Source organism: Anas platyrhynchos, chromosome 5 (assembly GCF_047663525.1).
Source record: "Anas platyrhynchos isolate ZD024472 breed Pekin duck chromosome 5, IASCAAS_PekinDuck_T2T, whole genome shotgun sequence".
Lineage (NCBI taxonomy): Eukaryota > Metazoa > Chordata > Aves > Anseriformes > Anatidae > Anas > Anas platyrhynchos.
Window position 1 is genome coordinate 64,907,611 of NC_092591.1, and position 20,796 is coordinate 64,928,406.

General features: G+C 36.6%; 1 long non-coding RNA gene across 1 annotated transcript in view; it reads left to right on the forward strand.

Moving 5' to 3' along the window:
* The window catches only part of LOC140002690 (uncharacterized), a 167,877-nt gene that overhangs the window by 30,850 nt on the left and 116,231 nt on the right, over positions 1–20,796 (forward strand). The gene's annotated exons all lie outside the window — the stretch shown is intronic.

Genomic DNA, 20,796 nt, shown 5'->3' on the forward strand with positions numbered 1-20,796 from the left:
TGGAGCACTTTTTATGTGACACTAGCTCATCTCTTGGCATTACATCCAACTGTTTCTTGGGGAAAATCAAGCCCTAAGCTATGACTAAACTGGATCCCTCTGGCAGCAGTTCAGATAAGTCTTGTGGTTCAGCTGGTAGACTATGATCAGTGTCGGATATTAAAGGGGAAATTATTTTGGTCTTAAGGTTTGTGTTTCGGTGTACAGATTTGTACGCCATGAAAAGTACTGGTCTTTAAAATCTGAAGGTAAACTTTGGACTGAGGTGTGTTCTGTAAAACCATATATTTATAATGGAGGCTGGGAGGACAAGACAGAGTGGGCATAAATTGAAATAAGAGCAGTTTTGACTGCTTATGAGGAAAGCCAAGCATCGATTGGACTAGGCTGCCCACAGGTGGCATACGCTGTCTACCATTGGAGTTTCTCAAACACTGACTGAATAAAACCCTGAACAACCTGATCTGATCTCATAGCTGACCCTGCTGTGAGATGGAAGCTGGGCCACAGGACCTCCAGAGGTCCTTTACAACCTGACTCAGTCTGTGATTCCGTGAAGTGGAAATCCCATCTTGCCGGAGTGCACGTAGCCAGACGCAGAGCATCAGCATGCAGCTCTTCACTTTGAAATTCTGCATTTTTTTGGACTCATATAATTCTAACTGGGATATATTCTTGTCCTTAATATTTTGTAGATGTGACTATCTGGGCATACACTTAAGGGGAATCTATCCAGTCCCTGGGGAACACAAGTTTCAAGTCAAGCGTGTGAAGTTCAGACCGTTGATAAGTGAGTCTTTCTGGGCCTTCAGCACGGCTACGAATTTCATATCAAAGGCTGAAAAAACACTGGAACAGATTGGTCTATGGGTTTCTCAGTCTCCGAACCCTTTGACCTGACAAAATCTGTAGAAGGATTGCTGGAAGCCCTTAGGTGTTTGTTAGTGTACAGGAGGTGTTTTCCCAGAGAACGCTTACCTGTTAAAAGACTTGCTTGGTAAATCTTCCAACCTACACTCTAAATTTTCAATTTAAACCACTGGAGATGGAAAAATTGCATCACCTTTTTTACCACCTCGGTAAAGCTTTTTACCTTTGAGAAGTTCCTCAGTCAGAGGAATGCTTGTCTGATTATTTTACAATTTGCATCATGGATACTGTTTTCATTACGTAATATGACTTTTATGACATCGATATTATTTCATTAGTACTAAAATCTAAGTACTAAAATAAATATATCACAGCCAATGATCGCACATGCAATAATTTACAGAATATGTCAAGGATTGATATGAGCAAGCTTTCAAATAGCATAGTCACGTGGAGCTTGATCTTTCAAAGTACTCCTGACTGAAGTTGTACTTGTGTATGCGGGTGTATTTGAAGCAAGAAGACATGAAAATACAATGACAAGCCAGTGGGAATGACATGATTAAATAAAAAATACTGAACAGGTGTTAACTTTTTCATAAGCTCAGTCCCTGAGTTGGTAAATATGAAGGTCTAAAGCATCTCAGAAATTTTGAAACACAGCTTCCCCTCCTGTACTCCTCATCCTTACAAAACCGGCACAGTTTTTAATAATGTAATGTGAAGAAAGTAAATGCTTCTGCATTAGAAACTAATATCAAATTTACCACATAAAGAGGACCTTTAAATTATAAGGAACTTTTGACGTGAGGTACCTTTCTTAGCCATTATAGGCAGCTGTATCATTTGCTCACTTACATGTGTGTTTTTTTTTCTTTTGAAGACTACCCTTTTTCATTTCCTTTCATGTAAGAAAGATCTTACTCTTGCTTTATGCTAACACACATTTAACAAACAGCATTGATGTATTTCTGTTGAATACGTGTAGCATCTCTTTTCAGACACTGTAAAGAGATTTTTGTTTGTTTGTATTTGTTAATCCAGAAACCCCATATGTGCACAGCTGTGACCTTTGAAACTGTTCTTGGATCATAATCTTGAGAGTCACAGGAAGTTCTTGCAAATGGTAGGCTCTGTACTGTTCTGGAAAAATAATGAAGGATAAAATTTAGATGTAGAGCTTAGGGATATGGTTTAGTGGGGACTGTTAGTGTTAGGTTAGAGGTTGGACTCGATGATCTTGAGGTCTCTTCCAACCTAGAAATTCTGTGATTCTGTGAAAAGCAATGGAAAAATGACAATAGAGTCATACGAAAAAGTTTCATGTTTTTTAATGTCAGTTTTTACTCCATTCTGTTTTTAGACTAAAGTTCTGGTTTCCTAGGAAAACTAATTCAAAACTTTAGTGGGCTGTCACCCCAAATCTGGTATCTGTCCTTCCTCTCACTCCATAATGATTTTGATTCCTTACAGTCATTTCTTTTGAGTTTATTCTGATCTCAGTGGTAGTGCTGACAAAATGTAAAAGACCATGCTTCAGTGAGGCAGAGAGTATTAGCTAGAAATAAATTCAATCAGGAAAAATGAGATCAAACCCTACACCCTTTATGAAAGTTATGTCTGATACTCTTCTGCCCCATAGAAAGGCTTTTCATAGTTTGCTGCCTTGTTGTTTCTTCTCTTATTTTTATAGAATTTCTATCCTGTCTCAGGAAAATGTCATTGTCAGCTACTACCTGCAGCACTTTTGTGTGCATACATAACCTTGGGACCTGGAAGTATTTATAGCTCACAGCCAGATTCCCTTTGCTTCCATTTGTATGTGAACAATTTCCATTTGTATATTTGTCTGTTGTAGCCTATTATATTTTTCATTTCAGTATTTGATGTGGTAAAAACTGAACAGTAAAGACCACCAAAACCAAACAGTTACACTCTGTTCCTGTATGTCCTATGGTTTCCCAAGGAACTTAAAAAGTCTGGATAATAAGGGAACTCTGCTAAAAGAGTTGCATACCTAATTTTTAAAGAGTGCTTCAGTGCTTTCTGTTTGTATAGTCCTTGGAATATACACATAGAAATGCTTTTATTATAAAGCTATTGAAGTTAAATAAGGGCCATAACAGAAATGTGTGTTTTTTTTGTTTGTTTTGTTTTGTTTTGTAAATGCTTGACCGTCTTGGGTCTATAGTTGAGATCTGCCAAATTAAGAAACTCAGACTACTTCTAATTATTAAGTGAGTTTATATTCAGATTCAAATTGTTTGGTTTTGTTAAGCGCCTTATTCTCTGACTGTAGTTGGGATGTTAGACCAGTTAGGTCAAATGAGGACACTGATTTTTCTAATCTTGCAGTGTGGTCTGGTAAAGAATGGCTTGAGTCACCTATTTTGTTAATTAATCTTCCTATGATAAAGTTTAAATTCTTTTTTTTTTTTTTTTTTTTTTGTATGAGGACCCAACTAAAACACCTTCAAACCATCTGGATTTTTTTTTATAATTATAGAAAATGAGATAACATAAACCATAATTTCATTTAGAACAAATTAGATAGATGTAATGTGACTTGAAATTTTGAGCTTCAGACATGTGAGTATCTGGAACACTTCTGTAATAAAACCAGAAGTGGCCAGAAACAGTAACTACTTTAAGGATGGAATTTCATTTATTTTAGAAGGAAATGTGATTCATTTACCTACTGTTCATAACTCTTACAGTCATATAAGGGAAATGGCTGAAATGAAAAACTCACCACCCTGAAGGAGAGGAGGAGCAGAAAAATGGAAGTAGTGAAAGAAAAGCTAGATACATGTATATGCCAGGTAGATTCATGTGTCAACCTTGTTTATTCAGGATTAGTAGAACAATAGGATATTAAGTTTTCTCTGGCTAAGAAAGCTTGAGGAGTTAGTATGTTTATTTCTTTTAAATAAAAGACTTTTGGTGGAGCAAATGCATGCTTTGGGATGCAGTCAGTTTAACTGTGCAAGCAGTTGGTAACATACTTATTACCTATTCCCAAAAGAGATTGTAGGTGAGGTGCACTGTGTGTTTTATTGCATTTGTTTTACAGTTAGTTTCAAGGTAGCAAGAGAAATCAAGCCTGTATGCACACATCAGGAATATCAACAGCAGTTATGACACAAAGAGAGCTTTACAAGCTTGCAATCTTTGTTTACTACTGTCCCAAAGTATATAATAACAGGCTAAAGATTTTTGAGGCAGATCGGAAATTGTGCATCGTGGATTCACTACTTTGGAAAAAGAATTCCTTTTTGTTTTGGAAATATTGCTGTTTTCTGAGGTTTTCCTATCCTACTATTTATGATACCACCTCAAGTATTCAGGAAAGGAATGAAGAAGTTAGAGAACAGGCAGAACCTTGCTGACAGCGTGCTGCCTGTGTGCTACCCACCATAGTACAGCAGCTGATCAAACATGCACATGGTGAGGAAGTGTGGGAGACAGTTTCTTCATCTGAGGAGGAAGGAGTTAATTCCAGATCGTAACCCTGTGCCTAGTTGTATGGGCTGTTCAGCTTGTATATTAGTGTTGCTAATTCATATGATGGTCTTGTGATTTTTGGAAATAGATACTGAATTTTACAGTATTTTCTTAGTACAGTAAAGTGCCTTCAAATTCCATTTCAGGTATGCAATTATCAAACAGAACAGAAGCATGTGGGTTCTTCGTGTGGCACATAAGGAACTTCTAAAGCAGTAATATATTAAAGAGCTTTTCACTTATGTATTCCCTAAGTGTTGGCACAGTGGGAAAAGGTACGTATTCTAGAGTTTTTGTAGTCTGTGTGCTGCTTTTAAGATGGCATTTTCTGTAAGTTGTGCGGTGGAATAAGAGTTCTTATAAGTCCTCCCAATCAAAGGTCATTGTAACTCATATATCTTCTGGTCTTACTTGGACTTCCAATCTGTAGTGGACAGCACTGTTCCTGTTCACCAGAAGTAGAAATCAGAAATTCTGCCATGTAACATGAACAACATGTAAGAACTATGCAGTCAGTGAACTGGAAACATCAGCTATTGATGCAATTATAGGGTATGATCAATGTGGAACAGCTTCATGTGAACAGAAAGATAGAACTGTAAACCCCCAGATAACTACAACTATGAGCGTATCAGATTTAGTACTGCAAGTAACGTCATCAGAACTTGTTTGTTTTACCTTCTAGTAAAGCTGTAAATGACCTTGTCATTATTTGCCCCTGAGCAGAAGGTAGGCAGCGTTATTACCTTGAGAATTTCTTTTTTTCTACGTATTCTACTACAGCATTCTGATGACTTTGAGCAAATAAAAATGTTAATTTGGTTCTGAATCTCCTAATGAATTCTTCACCACCACCTCCCTTTGAAGTGCTTGTTTTTCTTTGAGACATTCCAGTCCTTGAACTTTGAAAAGGGTGGAATACACTTCAACAGACAAGTAGTAGTGAAATACTGTTTTGATCCACTGGATGCTAAGGTCAGAGGTTATTCAGTTGAGCCTCTCATAAATTGTTTTACTTCTGTTTAGTTTAGTTGTTACAATTCTTTTCTTAGAATGATTGGATACCACTGTTAATATGAGTCTGAGATACAGAACATACGAATTACCAGTTTGCCACTGGCAAACCAACTTTATGTACTGTAAAGTACGATACTCCATTTTGATATAAGTAGTAGATATCAACTTTTCCTCCGCTGTTGAGGATCGACAAAGGTCTCTTGATTTTGGCTGGGATTGATCAAAGGCTATGGAAAAATGCCTTGCCTGAGATCTTATCTCCATAGTCTTTTTCCAATGATGGCTATAGAAGAACACTGTTAATCTTGAAGTTCCTTGAGAGAGGACAGTGGCTATAACTCTGTGTGGTTTTGGGGTGAAATTTTAGAAATAGATCAGGGTGTGCTTGCCATGGTGTAACGTATTTGTCTCAGAATATGGATGACAGTGTCCAAAACTTAAACAAGATTTCAGAAAATCCTTCTGCTTGTTTTCAAACTCTGTTAGAAGGTGACAGGGTGAGAGTAATGGGTTGAAGCTGAGGAGGAGAGATTATATTAAATGTCAGAAATAAACCTCTATGCTGTTTTGGAGTAGTTTCCCAAGGGAATTGTAGGATGCTTCCTATCTTTGAAGCTGTGTTTAAAATGAGACAGGGCTAGAAAACATAGTACAGTACAGTATGTAAGTAATGCATCCTGCCATAGGCAAGAGAAGGAAAATGGGCCTGTTTGGTGCTTTCCAAACCTGATTTCTGAGGCTATAAAATGAATTAAATAACTTTTGGGGAATAAAAGTGCTCTAATTTAAAGCATGTTCTGCATCCATTCACGGAATAGATTTCCAAGTTTTCTTCTTCTCCCTTGTAATTAGTCTACTCAGGCATTATTTAAAAGCCAAATGCCATTAAACTTTCTTATAATGTCACTTGGCAGATTATCTAGCTGATGAAGTTTATCTGTGGCAAATTTGATCTCCAGTTATCAGATGACATGGAAAAAAAAAAAACAACTCAGACATTCCTCTTATTTACATTCTCAATTGAGTCAGGGGTAGCTGCTGCTGACAGGACTCTGGCTCACGTGAATAAGTGGTCTGGTGTGTTGTGGCAAATCCCCTCTGCCTGTTTGAAAGGTCTAGATGCTTCTATACTCTTTCTGTGCTTGTGTTTTTGCACTTGCATAAACCCTTGGTTATTTTCCTGTAGCTTTGTGCCTGCACCCAGCTTACAACTTTGGATAGCTTTGAGATTCTTTGGAATTGCTGTGTTACTTAAAAAACTTGGAACCATGGCTTAAAATACCACGTACGTATCCTCTCAAATGGTATGAACGTAGCTTTCTGTGTTAGGTGGCTCAGACATTACTGGTGGGGATCCTGTCTGTTTTGTGCAGACCTTAAAGATACCAAGCAAATCCACAGCACTTTACCACCCTCTTCTCATACCTTGGCTTGTCTACTGGCTTTCTATTAATTTGCTGTCCTTTACCTCGAGGGCAGATGTATTTTGGAGTATATCCTGTTTGTAAAGGTCACGCACAGGTCTTCATGCAAATCTAAAATGTTATTTGCACTTCATGCTCTTATTAGACTTCCTAATTACATGAGGCAATCAGAATGCTTGGAGACAGAGGCTTTAATCAATACTTCTCTAAGCAATAAAAATGCATTGCATGACATGTATTGAAAATAAATAGTAAAGGTTAGCTGGTTAAATTCAGCATCAATAAAATTAATTTATCTGAAACAAGACTGCAATCAGTAGATGGCTAACAGTTTGCTAAAATGTGCATGCAAATTCATAGTAGAATTAAAAGCAAGCATAACCTGGGTGCTGATTGAGCTGAGCTTCCTGTTATTCTCCTTGCTTTTACTTTAGCCTTTTTTTCATAGTTTGTCCAGATGTTCTGTTTAGCGAAGTGAGTGTGAATGCAGTTGTAGCTCAGTGGTTGCATGCAATCAACCTTGAGTTCTTATCTGCTTTCTAAACAACTAAACCAGAGCGGTTTTGTGAATAGACAAGGGCTTTACAGTGATATATATATTAATATTCGCAATGAATTAATTGCCCAGCAATATGTGGTGGCTGTTTTTTGTTGTTGTTGTTGTTTGTTTGTTTGTTTGTTTGTTTTACATCTCCCATGGACATGGAATAACAGAATAACAGCTATGTTGATGGAGCTAATACACCTAACACTCCAGCGCAGTGTGTTTCTCTACTGGGAGGAAGGCCAATTCATTTGGAAAAAAGCAGTTGTGAACGTTCTACCTTACATTTGACTTTAAAAAATCCACCCTCTTTTCTGGTATGTCTGTTTTCTCTTCCCCTTTTGCTCTCACTGTGTGAGTCAGCCTTCTGACTCTTGCACACCAGCGTCACAGCCCACTCTGCACAGAATGCTTGATGCTGATGATGGAGCAGGGGACAGCAGGACAGAAAAATAGAGGACAGGGGTGGCAGACTGCCACATGTGTATCTTGCTGTAGTATATTCCCTTGTCTTAATTGTGATCGCTTACAATATAAAATGAAGCCAGGTTTCTGAGCACAGGGTGTTTGGTTTTGTTTTTTTCTTGCAAGGTAGTATTTTTTGTCAGCTCAGATGACTCTTACAGAGAATAAACTACCTTCTGTGTGTGAAGTGGGTGTCCCTCATACACTAAAATTTTCATGTTACTTGCAGAAAAACAAGAATTAATGTTAGTGCCAAGGACTGAGACTATAAAAATGTATTGGCTTTTGTTGTGACATGAGATATAAATATATGTTGTGTTATGTGGTAATGATACCTGACTGTGTATCACAGAATATAAAATAGTAAGGATGTGGGTGTAATTAATGCATGTAATACCTATTTCTTAACTTACTGCACATATTATGGCTCTTGTCAAGTATGTATGTTGTCCAACATTTTGACCTTAATGAGCATATTTTAAACTTCTAATTTGAATTAATTCATGATCCAGAGACATCTGTAGCTTCTGCTGACACAGGTAGCAGCTGAAGATGCCGAGAAGTGATTTGACTTTTGAGTTAAATCACTTCTTTTTTTTTTTTTAATTGCTAAAGTTAAGCCTGCAAGAGGGAACGCTTGTGTTCTCTGTAGCCAATATAAAGTATTGAAACCAGTTTTAATAGCTTTAGTGTACTAAACGATATGATGCCATATGGCATTCTTGAAATCAGTCGTTTTAGTTTTGTATTTTTGCCTTAGGCCATAGAGGCTGGAACGTATTATTTTCTAAATCAAAAAAGTGTACCATCTCTTTTATTATATTGCAAAAGCTTCCTCTGGCATATCTGAAAACATGATTAAATGTCTTCAAAAGAGGAATTTAATTTTCTGGGTTATTGACACTGTAAATTCTTGATGTTCTTTGAGTCCAGAGCCTCCAGATACCATTCCTGGACTGCAGGCTTTTTTTCCTCAGTCCAGCTGATCTTTTCTTAATATGAGGATAATACTATTAAACATTATTCAAGCAAAATCCTATGAACTTAAAACTATTACGATTTGATACGTTTTTGTTACATAGTTTTTGATGCCACTGTTTGAAGGCTCAGGCATTTCAATTTCTTTCTGAGCTCTCCGGATTCTTTATGAACCCGTGCTGTGATACTGAATAGATGAAAGACTCAACTTATTTCAATAAAGAAAGTAAAATTAAAAGTAAATAAATGTTAAAAATGAAAAAAAAAATAAAGAAAATACATTGGAGCTTCATTGAAGAATTCTCTTAATATACTTTAATGTAGAATTCCCTATTATATTGCATTTGATGACATTTTGTTTTGAAACATTTTTTGGTGACTTTCCAGGGAAAAAAAATCTTTCTGGCAAGATTATTTGGAGAAATGATTTGGAAAGATGCCGAAATATTAACATGTTTATTCAGTGTTGCTTCCTTGCTCAGCAACTAGCTGAAGACCTTTTTTTTTTTTTTGGTCAGCTAAGTGGTGAATAGAAACTTTAGTTGTTCTGAGGATCAGAATCCTTGAATATTGCTTTACAATCACCAAATGTTCTGAGATCTGTATTTTGGATGAAAATAGATTCTGTTGAGACTGATATTAAAACTAACCTTGGCCTTGAGGAAGGATTGTGGTAGCTGAGAGATAATCGACTATTCTTTATGAGTACTTTTAACATATGATGGTATTTGTGAATACTGGATATTTTTTACAGTATAAATCTTTACAAGAAAATGACAAAAATCCCAAATCAAATCAAATCAGATTATTTTCTTATGAATGATGTGGGGATGGTATAAGGACCTTTTCTGAGGTCTTTATTTCCAGTTCAGGATCAGGATTTGGGACAACCGGCCATGAATTCTGAGTAACATCTGTGAAATACATTTTTCTCATTTGAAGTTCTAGTGAGCCAACACCAATGCTATTTGCAATATCATTGAGAAATGGGAATCTGCATAGCTATCAGTTGTGATGGAAACACCTTTAGAATTACAGCAAATGTTTTAGAAAAGACCTTTGAAACTTTTTAATACCTTTAAAAAATATCCCTTTTCTCTTCCTTGCTTACTTACCAAATAGTGGAAGCGGGTTCTATAACCTTCTTTAAATCTGTCACTAAATTAGTATTTTCAGAAACAATTCTGAATCAAGTTGTTCATTTTTACATCACTGTGGCATAGAATATGGACCATTAAAGTTGATGGGAACATTGGTGACACAGTTGTTCCTGGCTTGACTAACGCACGAAGTAGTCTAATGCATTTGTCAAGAGAACACAGTGTTACTGACTTAGTAATGAGTTCAGAAACCCTCACTTAAAAGAGGGTTAAAGGTAAACATCCGTTGTTACTGGAGATGTTTTGATAAAAGTGTTGCATAAATGCTGAACACTACTGTGAACCTGGAGATGCTTGCTGGCTGTGCTAAAGTTAGTTCTTCAGCCTGAGATAAAGAATGAGTCCTGGTGTTTGAGGTCAGTTTAAGCTCTGGGAGCTTATCAAGTGCTTTGAGCCTGTCCAGACTGCCTTTTGAAAACCAATGCCAATGTAAGGCCTTAATGGACTAACCAGTAACCTGTTTGTGTGGGTAGGTACATCAGAAATATCAGAAGAAATTCTCAGTTTTATTAAACTTATATACTAGCAAGTCTTTCCCTTTGAGTCATGCCATTTGATTACAGATTATATAAGCGTTAGAAAGATCTCTTAAAATTAGTTGAAAGCAGAAAGTACCTCGATTGTTACTCTAGGACAGTTGCAAATAGTACCTTTTTTTTTTTTTTTTTTTTTTTTTGCATACTATACTTCCTGTCCATTGCATACAATTTAACTTGGTCATTGAGGAACCTATTCAAGTTGTGGAGGAAAACTTCTGAAGTGATGAACTACTCACTGTGAACAATTCTAGCAAAATTAGAGGCTTCAGTGAGTAATCTATATCTCTTTCAGCTAAGTAAGCTAGTTCTCATATCTCTATAGCCAAGACATTGGAAATGTTTTCAGTGGATTTATTTATTTATTTTTGTGGGAGATATTTAGGAAATCTACTTGAATCCTCACTTACTACTGTCCCAATTTGTCCAAGCAGAGCATGGATTTCAGAGTTTTTTGTGGTTGCCCAGATTTTTGTGTCTCAGTTCTCTCTAATCATTCCCTTTGTAAGCAGATCCAGATAACAAAAGTTTGGGATCTGTACTTCTGGTCACTGCAGCCAGTGGATATCAGCTGGGAAAGAGAAAGGTAGAATAGATCTGGCTGTGTGATGACTTTTCCTACCATAAAGCAGAAAGTAGTAAGTACAAATAGTAACTGAGTAGAGAAAATGAAAAATGGGTGAACCTAATAAGTTATGGGATTGTATCGTATGTGAACCAGGTAACTTGATGATGGATTTAAAGAAGGAGAAAATATTTTTATGCATAAATATAAGCATTAGATTGTAGTGAGAATGAAAAGACATTGTAATGCAAAACTACAGAACAAAAGCACAATGTTAGAAAGCTCACACAGTGGCAGGATTGTTAGTAATCAGAGGCATTAATATTGACAGAAATTGGAATGTCTTTCTATTCGTTGTGCCAAATACTTCATGTCTGAATCTAGTTCATTCCTGAGAGAAAGCACATATATGAAGGGTTTAATTAGAAGCAAATATGACAAGAAGTTGGCACTTGACAAGTTGGTATGATTACAAAAATGATTTAGTTAATGGGATGGGGAAGGGAACTACATCAACCCGTTTTGGATCAACCTGAGGAGGACTGTGAAACACAACAGCAATGATATTACACCCTCCTCCCCTTCACTTAAGGGATTGTTTTGTCTTAAGGGAGTAGTTCATTCCTGCAAGTAAAAAGCTTTTTTACTATGCTGTGTGCAGTATTGTAATTGAGTTGTAAGTTAAACCTGAAAGCTAACAAATGTACAGCGTAGGAATAGTAAAATTGCACAATGAACTGTCTCAACAATGTTTTGGGAAATATTTCTCTTTTTTTTTTTTTTTTTGTTTTGTTTGGTTATTTGGCTGTTAGCAACTAGAGAATAATCTTATGTTGAAAACAATAAACTTCCTTGATGTTTTCTTTTCTGTAATAAAGGATAGTTGTGGTATATCTTTAGTTTTTATGAGCTTTTCTTTAGCAAATATGAGCTTGAAATGAGGAAAAAAGAGCGGAAAAATGAGATGCTAAAATGTGTACTGATGTTTTCATAAGCAGTCTTTATGCGTTTCAGAAGGTAGGTATTCTAGGAGAGTCATCTGCTCTTCTGTGTCCAAATAGCAGCCCTGCACTGCTCAGATCAACATGGACTGACTCAGACACTCAGACATCAGCTCTCATAAAAAGCCTGCTGTTGCTTCTTGAAGAGGGGTTAATGCAGACTGAGACTCTTTTCTGGAAAGGGAGACTTACAGGCAGGGCTGTGAAGAATGCAATATATTATGAAGTCATGGAGAAGCTCTGAGAATCACTTTCTGTCAAAACTGTTCTGGCTTTTCTGGGATATAAGAATAACTTTTGTTGTGCCTGTGTGATAGAAGTGAAATGAAAGAATCTTAATTTATTTCTGCCATTCTGGCGGTGCAAAGAATAAATCTGCAGCTGATTTATGCCTGAATTTCCTAATGGTATATTCCAAGTTTAAGGAAATCATGATTCTGTTGTTTCAATTTAACCTGAAAAAGAGTCTTTTTTTTTAAGTTGCATTGTAATCTGTAGTCTACGTACCTGGTTGAAAAGAGAAGAATGACTGTTCAATAAAATAATATTTTGCTTTCAAAATGTATTGAACCTTTTAGACTTGGTTGTGGCAAATGATGGTTACTAGTGTTATCACAATAGCAAATGACACTGCAAGATTTCTTTTTAGGCATACATTTATCATAAAACTATATAGTAAATTTCACAGCCACATACTTCGATGAAATTGAGTTGGCCTCAAGCACAGAAAGACCAAGCATTCTTAGTTTCCTTGTAAAGACAAACTCAGATAAATAGCATTGACAAAGTAATGATTTTTTTCCCTTCTGCAATATGGGATGATACCATGTGCTGAAGTTTAATAAATACTTTGATTAAAACCAGCCTGGACATTTCAGTCATACTCCTTCTAGGTAACTATTACTGCATTTTTATTCTCACAGCTAAGTTATTGGAATTAAATACAACACAAGTTTTTGGAAGGAAAAAAAATAGCATTTGCAAGAGATTAAACTTACTATTTTTTTTTCCCAATATAGGTTATTTTTCAAAGTTAGCTAACCTGAAAAAACAAATAGCTGAGCTCAGAAAGAAGAACTACATTGCTTATAGGTATTTGGCAGTTTATTTAAATTTGGCAGTTTATTTAAATTTTTATTTAAATTTTCTAACTTTATTTTTTACAGCGGTTTTTGAAACTGCTACTTCTGTACCTATACAAATGGATAAAATACAAAGGGATGACTATGATAAATCACAATGTCTAAAATGAAGGAAAAGATGACTGGGAAGAGGAAAACCATCTTTTTTCCTTAAATTTTGGCTGTATGTAAAACACACAGTCCTTCTTTAATAGTCAGGATAGTCATGGTTAAACCCTTTTAAAGTCTTCTGAAGCAAGTCCGTCATGGAATGAGATTCATACTAGGGTATGCCTGTCTCCTGCTTGTTATGCTAAAGGTGGACTTGAACTATTTAAGCTGAAGAATAAGCCAAGGGTAACACACAAGATCTTCATTGCATTCTCTCACATTGGATCACACAGCATCAGTAACATGGCAAAACTTGAATCATTCTAAAACTTCTAAATACAGAAAAGTAGCAGTTTTAAAATAAGGTGCCTGAGAAATGAATGAGAAAACAGAATGTTTTAACTAATATTAAACTGAGCATCTGCCTCTGACAAAGGATCAGCTGGTATGGCAAAACCAGTAGACTATGGGCCAAACAAAAGAAACTGTAATCTGACTGTAAATGCACTGAGTAGACAGTTGAGTGTATCCATTTCCATTAGTGGAGCGCGCTTCCCTGAGATATGACTTCCAGAATATATATATACCAAAATTTGTCTAATTTTAAAGACTGGGAACAGGAAATATATAATGGAAAACTACTAAAAACCCCTTCAGAGTAATTAGAAATGTTAGTTTAATTCCAGTAGCATCTCCTATTTCTCTGAAAGAGTATCTAGTCACACATAATAATTAATGCAGCTCTGCAGCTATTTAGGGAAAAAAAAAAAAAAAAAAAAAAAAAAAAACTTGTAATGAAACTTTCTTAGATATTATGAGAAAACTAGGTCCAGAATTTTACCTACCGTGTGAAAAAGAATCTATTTTGAAACTTTAGTAGTACGTATACTGAAGGATATTATGTTTTACCTGGTTTAAGGCTCAGTGTTAAGTAGCACGAGAGGGGCTCTTTCACAATCCAAATTAAGAGTTTTAAGTGCCAGTGGTAAAGCAGTGATTAAACAGTATCATGTTTTCTGGCCCATTAAAGGTACTTCATCTCACCCAGTGATCATGAGTGACTTGCGTATTATCCATGCAGTGATGTAAATTACCAAGCTAGAGATCAGAGGAGCCAAAATACTGTAGAAATACCAAAATTAATGGGGTAAGATGCAGTTTAGTCTTGTGAGTTCAGCAAATCTTAAGTGTACTGGAATATCTGTTGGGTAAAATGGCACACGTGTCTGACAGAGCTAGTGCCACCTTTTTTGCTTGCTTCAAGTTGCAGTGCAGTCACGATGACATCAAACGAGTTCCTAAATTTGACTGCAGTTCCAGTTCTCAGTTGACAGTAGACAGGTTGAGTCCCCTCATCTTTCCATTAAGCCAAATTCTGATTTGAAATTTTGATTTGTAATTTGGAATATCTGAAGTATGGAGCTGTGGACTAAAGTGGAAGCCCATTTCCTTAACCTATAGCTATTTTGTGCTATATGCTATGTAACTTGTGTGGTAGTAGTGCTGCATAGTGTCCTTTTTAGAATCCTTTCTACGTTATCTTGTTTCAGCCACCTAAGCAACTTTAAAATTACTTAGCTTTGTCTCAATATGTACGTACATAATTTTCCTCTTCTTTAATTGCAGGAAATGTTGGTGGATGATAGAATATTTTTAATACACTGTGAAGTTCTACGCTAGATTTCACTTGCTTCTAAAGGTTTGAAATAAGTAATTTTTGGTTTTGAAATCAAGGCTCTTGATAATGAAGAATGAGTTAGGTCCTATCTACGTATGGGAGAGGAAAGGGTAAAGGACTGCATGAAACCACATAATTCCATTTCCATGTGCAGGGCTCATCCAGTTGTTGAAAAGCCCTACATGATGACTTTGCAGCTGATAGGACTATATGTCAGATGCCCTAGGAGCAAAGGAATTGACTATATTGTACCAAGGCACCTAGTGCTTTCTGAACAAGTCATTTTATCCAGGGATCAGAATAGTGGCTACTAATTTCTCTAATTTCTGCAGAGAATACTGGAAATCTATAAATAAGGATACAAGTGATACAGCTGTGTCCTATTTTTGCTGTGTTGTGCCACAGTGGAATGCACAATGCTGGCTGAGGCTGCTCTGGATTTGGTTCATCAAGTAATTAGGAAGAAGCAGAAACTTAGTCAAACTCCTTTTCAGAATAAACATTACATGTGAACCTATTAATTAACTTTTATCTGGATTTAATTTTGGTGAGCTAGTTTCTAGAAATTTAGAAGACACCCATAAGACTTATCTGTATTTTAAATATCAGAATACAAGAAAAATCAAATCCTCTGTATTACTGCTTTCTCATTCTCCATTTCTGTGCATCTCAGACACAGTGGGGGTGTATAAAATCGGGCTTCGATACACTGGAGACATTTGGATACTACAGTAATAAAAATTGTTTAAAAATATAAAAACACAAAGGAAAAAGATCACAATACTGGACAAAACAAACAACAAAAAAGTGGATATTAGGCTTGAATATCTCTGTCACACACAGCAAACACAATGGGACAAAATCTGCAGTAGATCATAGGATAATTCTAGTTTGAAGGGACCTCAGGAGGTTTTTCATCTAACTTCCTGGTCAAAGCTGGCCAGGCCAGGTTGCTCAATTTTTTTTGTCTGGTTGGTTTAAAAACCTCCAGGGATGAAGACTGCACTTTTGGCAAACAGTTCTGATGCTTGACTATTCTCATGGTGATTTTTTTCCCCATGTATTTAGCCAGTGTTTCTTTTGTTTCAGGTCATGCCTGTTGTATACTCCAGCTGTGTATCACTTTGAAGAGCTTAGCTGTATCTTCTTAATGATCTGTTCATAGGTATGATTGATGTCTAAATGATGTGAATAGTTTCACTGAATCAGCAAGGTTAAAATTAAAATTTTAGATGATTCAGTTTGGAGAGCACAATACTGGAGGGAGCACAGAAAGAGAAAAGTTCAAGTACCCAATTTTGAACACATTTATTTGTTTCAAATCCTTAATACTCTTCAAAAGCCATACTTTCCTCATTAGGGATTTATCCTAAAAGCTTTTATCTTCTTAAAAAAAAAGAGAGAAATAAACCCCCCATATATTAGGACATAAAATTTGTTGAGAAGGCTATTTACTCTAGCAAATAGCATTAGTTTGTAATGGCTGAACTTGTCCTTTGATGGAAATCACATGCCTGGTGACAGGACGAGGGGGAATGGGCTAAAGTTGCGCCAGGGGAGTTTTAGGTTAGATGTTAGGAAGAATTTCTTTACTGAAAGGGTTGTGAGGCATTGGGATGGGCTGCCCAGGGAAGTGGTGGAGTCACCACCATCCCTGGAGGTCTTTTAAAGACGTTTAGATGTAGAGCTTAGGGATATGGTTTAGTGGAGGACTTGTTAGTGTTAGGTTAGAGGTTGGACTCGATGATCTTGAGCTCTCTTCCAACCTAGAAATTCTGTGATTCTGTGAAATGAAATCTAATGTTCTGTAACAATATCCTATTGTTTTATTAGAAACTTTCAGAGCTTTCAATCTATAAAATCTTAGATTTCTTGAAGTGCTAACTCTTTCCTGAAAAGCCTGTCTTTCACTCCAGAAAACTAAACTAGCATTTGAAACATGTCTTCTTAAGGAGAGCTAGAGTGGTGAATTTATTGCACTGTGCTATAGCATGACAAGTAAAGTATTCAGAGAAAATACCAGGCTGTTACGTTTTAAAAGCTAGGCTCTATGAATGGCCTTTACAGAATCACAGAATCACAGAATTTCTAGGTTGGAAGAGACCTCAAGATCATCGAGTCCAACCTCTGACCTAACGCTAACAGTCCCCACTAAACCATATCACTATGCTCTACATCTAAACGTCTTTTAAAGACCTCCAGGGATGGTGACTCCACCACTTCCCTGGGCAGCCCGTTCCAGTGCCTCACAACCCTTTCGGTAAAGAAGTTCTTCCTAACATCTAACCTAAAACTCCCCTGGCGCAACTTTAGCCCATTCCCCCTCGTCCTGTCACCAGGCACATGGGAGAACAGACCAACCCTCACCTCACTACAGCCTCCTTTAAGGTACCTGCAGATTGCGATAAGGTCGCCCCTGAGCCTCCTCTTCTCCAGGCTGAACAAGCCCAGCTCCTTCCACCGCTCCTCATAGGACTTGTTCTCCAGGCCCCTCACCAGCTTGGTTGCCCTCCTCTGGACCCGCTCAAGCACCTCGATGTCCTTCTTGTAGCGAGGGGCCCAAAACTGAACACAGTACTCGAGGTGCGGCCTCACTAGAGCCGAGTACAGGGGCACGATCACCTCCCTAGCCCTGCTGGTCACAGTGTTTCTGATACAAGCCAGGATGCCGTTGGCCTTCTTGGCCACCTGAGCACACTGCTGGCTCATATTCAGCCGACTGTCCACCATCACTCCCAGGTCCTTCTCTGCCTGGCAGCTCTCCAACCACTCATCTCCCAGCCTGTAGCTCTGTTTGGGGTTATTGCGCCCCAGGTGCAGGACCTGGCATTTGGCCCTGTTGAACTTCATGTAGTTAACCTCAGCCCATCGGTGCAGCCTATCCAGATCATTTCTTAATCATTAATCTTTCTTAATTGTTAATCTGAGTCATGTTTCTTTCTCAACCCCCATACTTTACAAAATTTCCTCCCACCTCCATATTGACAGTGTCATTAAAGCACTCTCTATATTAAATCCTCTTGCATATGCCGTACTCTGTACCTGACCAGATGCCTTAATGATCTGTGTTCTTAAATGAGAAAAGCTGTTCATCATTCCTGAAAAATCATTCTGTTCTTCTTTGATTTATTGTCCTAATGAGATTCAGGCTTTGGCTTGCTTTAATGCTTTATGTATTCCATAAATAGCTTATACACTGAAACAACTCTCATGATAAAATATTTTCAAGTCCTTAAGCAAAGGTGGAGGAAAGAAATCCTCTGTACTAAGCCTTTTGTAAGATCACAGTAGGGGCTTGAGGAAATAATAATAATAACATAAGGACAGCAGCTGATCTTACAGAGCAAGTTCACTAGTACAGAGCTAGCTATGTGAAGGTGCAAGAATCAGTGGAGTAGGAGAAGCAAAGCAACTCATTCAAAGAAATATCTTAGAAAGGAAATTATTTTTTTAAGCCTTCCTTTGTTCATTAAATAAAGGTGGTATAGGTGTTCCCTCTTTGTTTAATGACATTTGCCAAATGGGAAAAGGAATATATGGGTAGCACAGGAGAGTGCAATTGATATCACCATGCCAAGATAACCATTAGTTATCTGAAATTAGAAATTTATGTTATTAGAAATTAGAAATATCTGTTATTAGAAATCTGAAGTGAGATTTTTTAAAAGTGGTTTGAAAACTAACGGAAGTTTTAAACGGATTTTCAAGTGACATGCTGAGCAATAGATGTCACCTAAAGCCTAATATCAGACAGAAAAAAAATCAAAATCTTTTAAGCTCCTTTTTCCCAGCTTTTCTGCAAAATGAAAACCGAAGATCTGTGATAGAGAAAGGTGAGAAAAACTGGCAATACAATAGAAGGAAATATATGCAATATTCTGTGAGATACTGCAGACATAGGAATGGCCACCATGAAAATCAAACAAATCACAAAAAAGCAAAAACCAACAACCCCAAAACAAAACAACCATTTTCTCCAGATTCCTAAAATATTTCATGGTTTGCTTTCTCATAACAGTTTTGCAGACATGTGTAACTTTAAGACATGGTGAGGCTACAAAGTCTTGAGCAACCATGTCTGTAATGATCATTAACATTGCAATTTATTAGTATCCCTGATAAGATTATAAAAATATGGAATTTTGAGTCTAGGCAGCCAATGGTCCAGTAAAAGACTGCATGTAAGGACATGCTTTGATTTGCAACAGTACTCAGTTACTCAGTGGCGGAGGCTGCTTGACCTGTAACAAAAAAATTGAAATCTATATTTAATAAGTGTAAATTGAAACCTAGTTCAGCCTATTCCAAATCTTCTAAAATCTGATTGCTACATTTACTAATGAAGTTTTAATGCTCTACTCATCATATTTCACAAATAGTTATTGAATATTCAGAAGACTAGGTGATCAGAATTACAGTGTTTAATTCATTTTGCAGACAAGTAAATGAAACGGTCCTGATTGATTTTCTAGAGAAAAATACGTAAAACGTAATCTACGTTGTACTAATGAAACAGCAGCACTAGTCTTGGAAGACTAGTTCGGTTGTTAGCTGGGCCTTTTATTCTGTGGGTTGATTGTTTTTTGTCCAATAAGAACAGATATAAGTGGAGCGAACGAAACAGCATATGATGTGAATCTTAATTTATGTGACTGTGTTATTTCATGTTCTGAAAACAAATTTAGTGAGTATGAAAGAAGCTGGTAGGCCAAACAGCCAACACGTAAATATATGTATCTTACAAGCCTTTTGAGTTCTGTTTTACATAAGTATTTCTTGTCAGTGAGGCACAACTGATACAATTAATTTCTGCTGTTGAGAGGACTTAAGCTCAAGGTCTAGAAATTTGATCTTCAGTGCTTGAAAATCTTGACGAGTAAGCCTGCTCAATGGGCTGTCTCAGCTAGTAAAATAGATGTTGAATAGTTGAATAGATGTTGAATAGTAAAATAGATGTTGAAAGAGCAAACAGTAACAAAGCAGAGATTCTGACAGCAGTCAGAAGTTAATAGGTCATCCTGAGATCTCACTGTGAAAAAAAACTTTGGAGGAAGGTTTCTGTTTTGAGAGACATGGAACTTCACTGCGATGTTTTCACATTAGTGGAGTAGGAATCGTTATAACCTACAGATCCAGTGGAGTTCTCTGCAATTGTTTAGACAGTCATTTGTTTGCTACTTCGTAATCAGTGCATTCTTGATATGAACAGTTTTACACTTTCTGCAGCTGGAAAGAAAGCAGATGAATAAGCACTGATTTTTTTATTTTTTTTTCATCCCCAGTTATTGACTCTGTTAGTAGCTTTGACTTCCATCTTCATTCTTTTTTTTTTTTTTTTTTTTTTTTTAATATTTTCATAGGCATGCGAAGGACTTGGAAGAGGTTTACTTGTATATATCTGTTTTCACTGATATACCATTTAATCTGTTGTGAGCAAAAAGGCCAAATCCTGTCCAAATATTTATGGTGTTTTATGCATCAATTATTGTAAATATTGTCAACATGCAAGCATCCTGTGGTAATTTCAGGGCAGATTCTAGACTGAAATGTTTCTGTATATATACATTGAAATTATACTGTCACATATATTCTCTTTTAAAAAAACTTGTACGCAGAGAGGGGCTGTGTTTATTTTCTTTGAAAGATTCTCACTTTTTATAGAAAGGATTTTAAAATGCTTTAGAAACCCATTGAAACTGTCCAAAGTGGTATAAACCAGGCTTAAAAATGTTATATTCATGATCTTCTAAGGAATGAACTGTGTAAGGAAAAAAAAATTCCACTTAAAGGCAGAGAAAATGAGGAAAAAATATTGCACAGGG